Genomic DNA, 5,704 nt, shown 5'->3' with positions numbered 1-5,704 from the left:
AAATATCATTCAGGTTGAATATGGATAGGAGTAACTAAAGGATTAGCTGGCGTAAAATTATCAGGATCTCTTAATATATAAGGTATGGTTAGAGTAATTAAAGTTAATCTAAAAATTATAATTAGCATTCCTAATAAATCTTTAAAGGAATAGTAAGGATGAAATGGAATTTTATCTAAATTATTATTTAATCCTAAGGGATTTGATGATCCAGATTTATGAAGAAAAAGTAAATGAATAATAATTAAGCTAAGGATAATAAAGGGGAGAATGAAATGAAAAGTAAAGAATCGAGTTAATGTAGCATTATCTACAGCAAATCCCCCTCAAATTCAAATTACAGCAGAGTTTCCTAAATAAGGGATAGCTGAAATAAGATTAGTAATTACTGTAGCCCCTCAAAAAGATATTTGTCCTCAAGGTAAAACATACCCAAGAAAAGCTGTTGCTATAGATAATAAAAAAATTGTTACTCCAATTAGTCATGTTCTTTTTAGATTTGAGGACCCGTAATAAATTCCTCGTCCAATATGAATATATATACAAATAAAAAATATTGATGCTCCATTGGCATGAAGAGTTCGAATTAATCATCCAAAATTAATTTCTCGACAAATGATTCTTACTCTATTAAATGCTAGTTCAGTGTGGGGATAATAATGTATAGCTAAGAATAAACCTGTAATAATTTGAATTAAAAGACAAATTCCTAATAAACTTCCAAAATTTCATAAATAGGAAATATTTGAAGGAGAGGCTAAATCAATAAGTGAATTATTAATAATTTTAAATAAAGCGTTAGATTTTCGGTAGGGTGAATTTATCATTAGAATATTTTACGTAGGGGCCCGAAATTATTTATAGTAATTGTTACAATTGTAATTAAAGTTACTAATAAGTAAGTTATAATTATAATTAAAATAAAATTATTAGGATAATTAAAATATTTTCTTAAGAATAGTTCTATGTTGTGAGGATTAAATATTTCATTAGAATTTTTAAAATAGATAAAATAAGAGTCATATATATAAATTATTAAAATATTAATAAGATTAATAATAATAAAAGTAACTAAAATATTATAAAATTTTTTAAATTTATTATTGGAGGAAATTCTTGTTATATAAATAAAAATAATTATCAATGCTCCTACAATAATTATGAATAGAATATAAGATACTCAATAATTTAAATTTATTAATCCAATAATTAAGGAAATTATAATTGTTTGTAAAAGAATAATAATTCCCATTGAAATTGGATGATTAATAAGTAATACTATAATGGATAAGGATAAATTTATTCTTAATAAGAAATATATTATATCAGAAAATAGTTTAAATAAAATTTTAATTTTGGAGATTAAGGATAGAGTTTTCTTTTTCTGAAACTTAAAGAAATATTTCATTTCTGGTTTACAAGACCAGTATTTTAATTAAATTATTTAAGTTAAAATATAATGATAATTAATTTTTATATATTTAGAAGAGTAATGTTTATTATTGGTTTATTATTTTTTATTATAAAAAGTAATTATTTATTATTGATATTATTAAGATTAGAGTTTTTAGTTATTTCTTTATATTTTAATATAGGATTAGTATTAAGATTTAATTTAAGAGATTATTTTTTTTTAATAATATTTTTAACCGTAAGTGTATGCGAAGGTGCTTTAGGTTTAGCAATGCTTGTATTAATAATTCGAAGATATGGAAATGATTATTTAAATTCTATATTATTATTATGATAAAATATATTCTTATATTAGTAATATTGATACCTTTAAGTTATTTAAATATATTTTGATTGATTCAATTTATAATATTTATTATTAGTTTTTTTTTAATACTTGGATTTAGAATACAGAATTATATAATTAATATTAGATATATATTAGGTATAGATATTATATCTTTTTGTCTTAGATTATTAAGTATTTGAATTGGTTCTTTAATAATCATAGCTTCTGAAAATTTATATAGAAAAAATAAATATAGAGATCTTTTTTTATTTTTAATTTGTTTATTAATAATTTTTTTATTATTATCATTTATATCAATAGATTTATTTATATTTTATTTATTTTTTGAAGCTAGATTAATTCCAATTTTAATTTTAATTATTGGATGGGGTAGACAACCAGAACGTTTAGATGCTGGATTTTATTTGTTAATATATACATTATTTGGATCATTCCCATTATTATTAGGTATTTTTTTTATTTTTTATATATATGGAAGATTAACTTTTTTTAATTTAGAAATTTCTTTTAGATTAATTTTATATTTAAGTATAGTGTTAGTATTTTTAATTAAAATACCGATATATTTTTTTCATTTATGGTTATTAAAGGCTCATGTAGAGGCCCCAATTTCTGGATCAATAGTATTAGCTGGCGTTTTATTAAAATTAGGAGGATATGGGCTTATTCGAGTAATAATTATATTTTTAGATTTTAAATTTATAAATTTATTAATTATAAATATTTCATTGTTCGGAGCTGTAGTTATTTCTATAATTTGTTTACGTCAAAGAGATATAAAATTATTAATTGCTTATTCTTCTGTTTCTCATATGGGTTTAGCTTTAGCTGGAATTATAAGGTTAAGTTATATAGGTATAATTGGGGCTTTAATTATAATAATTGCCCATGGTTTATGTTCTTCTGGTTTATTTAGTATTGCAAATATAATATATGAACGAACAATAAGACGAAGAATTTATTTAAGAAAAGGATTTTTAAATATTATACCTTCTTTAAGCTTATGAATATTTTTATTATGTTCTTCAAATATAGCAGCCACCCCCCTCAATAAATTTATTAGGTGAGATTTTTTTAATTAATAGTTTAGTCAGATTTAGAAATTTGAATATATTATTTTTATTTTTAACTACATTTTTTAGAGGGGCTTATTCATTATATTTATATTCTTTTTCTCAGCATGGAAAATTTAGTTCTTATATTTTTAGATTTATAAATATAAATATTCGTGAACATTTTTTATTATTATTACATTGAATACCTTTAAATATATTGTTATTAATTAGAAATTTATTAATTTATAATTTTTAATAAACTTAAATATTTTATATAAATAAAATATTAATTTGTGGAATTAAAGAAATGGAAACATTTTAAGTAATAAAAATTTGTAAAATTTATTCATTTTGGATTTTGATTTTTTCTGTATTATTAATTTTAATTAGTATAAATTTATTAATTAAGGATAAAGTTTATTTGTTAGAGTATGAATTATTAAATTTTAATTCCGTTTCTTTAATTTTTTCTTTATTAATTGATTGAATATCTTGTATATTTATAGGATATGTATTATTTATTTCCAGAATGGTAATTTTATATAGAGAAGATTATATAAAAGGAGATTTAAATATTTCTCGATTTATCATATTAATTTTGCTGTTTGTTATTTCTATATTATTATTAATTATTAGCCCAAATTTAGTGTCAATTTTATTAGGATGAGATGGCTTGGGCTTAGTGTCTTATTTATTAGTAATTTATTATCAAAATGTTAAATCTTATAATGCAGGTATGTTAACAGCTTTGTCTAATCGTATCGGAGATGCGGCTTTATTATTATCAATTTCTTGAATAATAAATTATGGTAGTTGATCTTATATTTATTATTTAAATTTTATAAAAAGAGATTTTTCTATACAGGTATTAGTATTATTTATTGTTTTAGCTGCATTTACTAAAAGAGCTCAAATTCCTTTTTCTTCATGATTGCCAGCAGCTATAGCTGCCCCAACTCCCATTTCTTCATTAGTTCATTCATCTACTTTAGTAACTGCAGGAGTTTATTTATTAATTCGATTTCAAGAAGCTTTTAGTAGAAGATTAATATTTTTAATATTATTTTTAAGAATAATAACTATATTAATATCTGGTATTGCAGCTAATTTTGAGAATGATTTAAAAAAAATTATTGCTTTATCAACATTAAGGCAGTTAGGATTTATGATAAGAATTTTATTTTTAGGTAGAGTAGATTTAGCTTTTTTCCATTTATTAATTCATGCTTTATTTAAAGCTTTAATGTTTATATGTGCAGGAATTATTATTCATAATTTTAGAGGATGTCAGGATATTCGTTATATAGGAAGATTAATTAATCAAATACCGGTTATTTCTAGAATTTTTTTTTTTAGAAATATAGCCTTATGCGGGATACCATTTTTATCGGGATTTTATTCTAAGGACTTAATTCTAGAAAGAATAAGAATAGGATATATAAATATATTTATATTTTTTATTTTTTATTTATCTATTGGTTTGACAGTAATATATACTTTTCGATTAATTAATTATTTAGTTTTAGGTGATTATAATTATTATAGTTTATGTTCTATTCAAGAAAGAAATAATTTGATAATAAAGAGATTATTTGGATTATTAATTTTTATCGTTATTAGAGGGAGGATGTTTTCTTGAATTATTTTTATTTATCCTATATATTTTTTTTTACCTTTAATAATGAAATTACTATCCTTTTTAATAATTTTATTAGGGATTTATTTAGGTTTTAAGTTATCAAAAATAAGAATTAATATAAAAATTAAATCTCTAAGGTTTCTTAATTTAGTGAAGTTTCAATCTTTTATATGAAATATACCAATTTTATCAACTTATGGGCTGAATCATTTAGTATTAAATTTAGGTCAAAAATTAAATTATTTAGATCAAGGATGAATGGAGTATTATGGAAGAAAAAAATTATTTTTTTTATTAATTAATTCTTCTAAGGGATTACAAAAGATTTTTATAGATAAATTTAAAATTTTATTATTTTTATTTTTAATTCTTATTTTTACTTTTATTTTAATTATTTAATTTAATAATTTAAATAGCTTATATAATAGAGCATAGTATTGAAGATACTAAGGAAATAATTTTATTTTTAAATAATAAATTTATAGATAAATATATCAATTTTACAGTGAAAATGTAATGTTTTAAATTAAACTATATAAATATTTCTATGTATATATATATATATATATATATATAGAAATATAAACGCACTTAGCGCTTTGAACCTATGTTAGAAGCATAGTTTAAAGAATATTTCTTTAATTGGAGAAAACTCAATTTTATCATTAACAGTGATAGACCTCTATTTTGGTTTCAATTAAAGTAAGGATTATTCATCTAAATTTTAGGTCGAAACTAAAGGCAATTTTTTGCTTCATACTATTTTATAAGATAAATTTATGGAATATCTTTTAAATGCAAATTAAATGTTTTTCTTAAACTATTATCCTTTAGTTTGATCATTCTAATGCCCCTAATTTCCATTCGTGAAATAACCCCAGTAAAAGAATAATTAAAAAAAAACTAATAGAGTAAAATAATCTAAAAATATTTGAAAATTTTAATGAGAAAATAATTGGTAAGAGTAATGTTAATTCAATATCAAAAATTAAAAAAATTAGAGCAATTAAGAAGAAATGTAATGAAAATGGTATACGAGAATTATTTTTTGGATCAAATCCACACTCATAGGGCCTACTTTTCTCACGATCGATTAATGTTTTTATAGATAAAAAATTAATTAAGATTATTAATATTAAAATAACGATTATAATTATTAATGATAGATAAAAAATTATTATTATTATTTATACTAAAAATTTAGATTTTTTGATTGGAAGTCAAATATAATAATTTATATTATATAAA

At 20.3% G+C, this 5,704-nt stretch overlaps 1 pseudogene; it reads right to left on the bottom strand.

Moving 5' to 3' along the window:
- Positions 1-5: 5 nt before the first annotated feature.
- On the bottom strand, positions 6-1,209 carry LOC132705764 (cytochrome b-like; annotated as a pseudogene).
- Positions 1,210-5,704: the final 4,495 nt, after the last annotated feature.

Source organism: Cylas formicarius, unplaced genomic scaffold, assembly GCF_029955315.1.
Source record: "Cylas formicarius isolate icCylForm1 unplaced genomic scaffold, icCylForm1.1 PGA_scaffold_81__1_contigs__length_10976, whole genome shotgun sequence".
NCBI lineage: Eukaryota > Metazoa > Arthropoda > Insecta > Coleoptera > Brentidae > Cylas > Cylas formicarius.
Note: the sequence above shows the minus strand (reverse complement) of the source record. Positions and strands in the feature narration are given on the sequence as shown.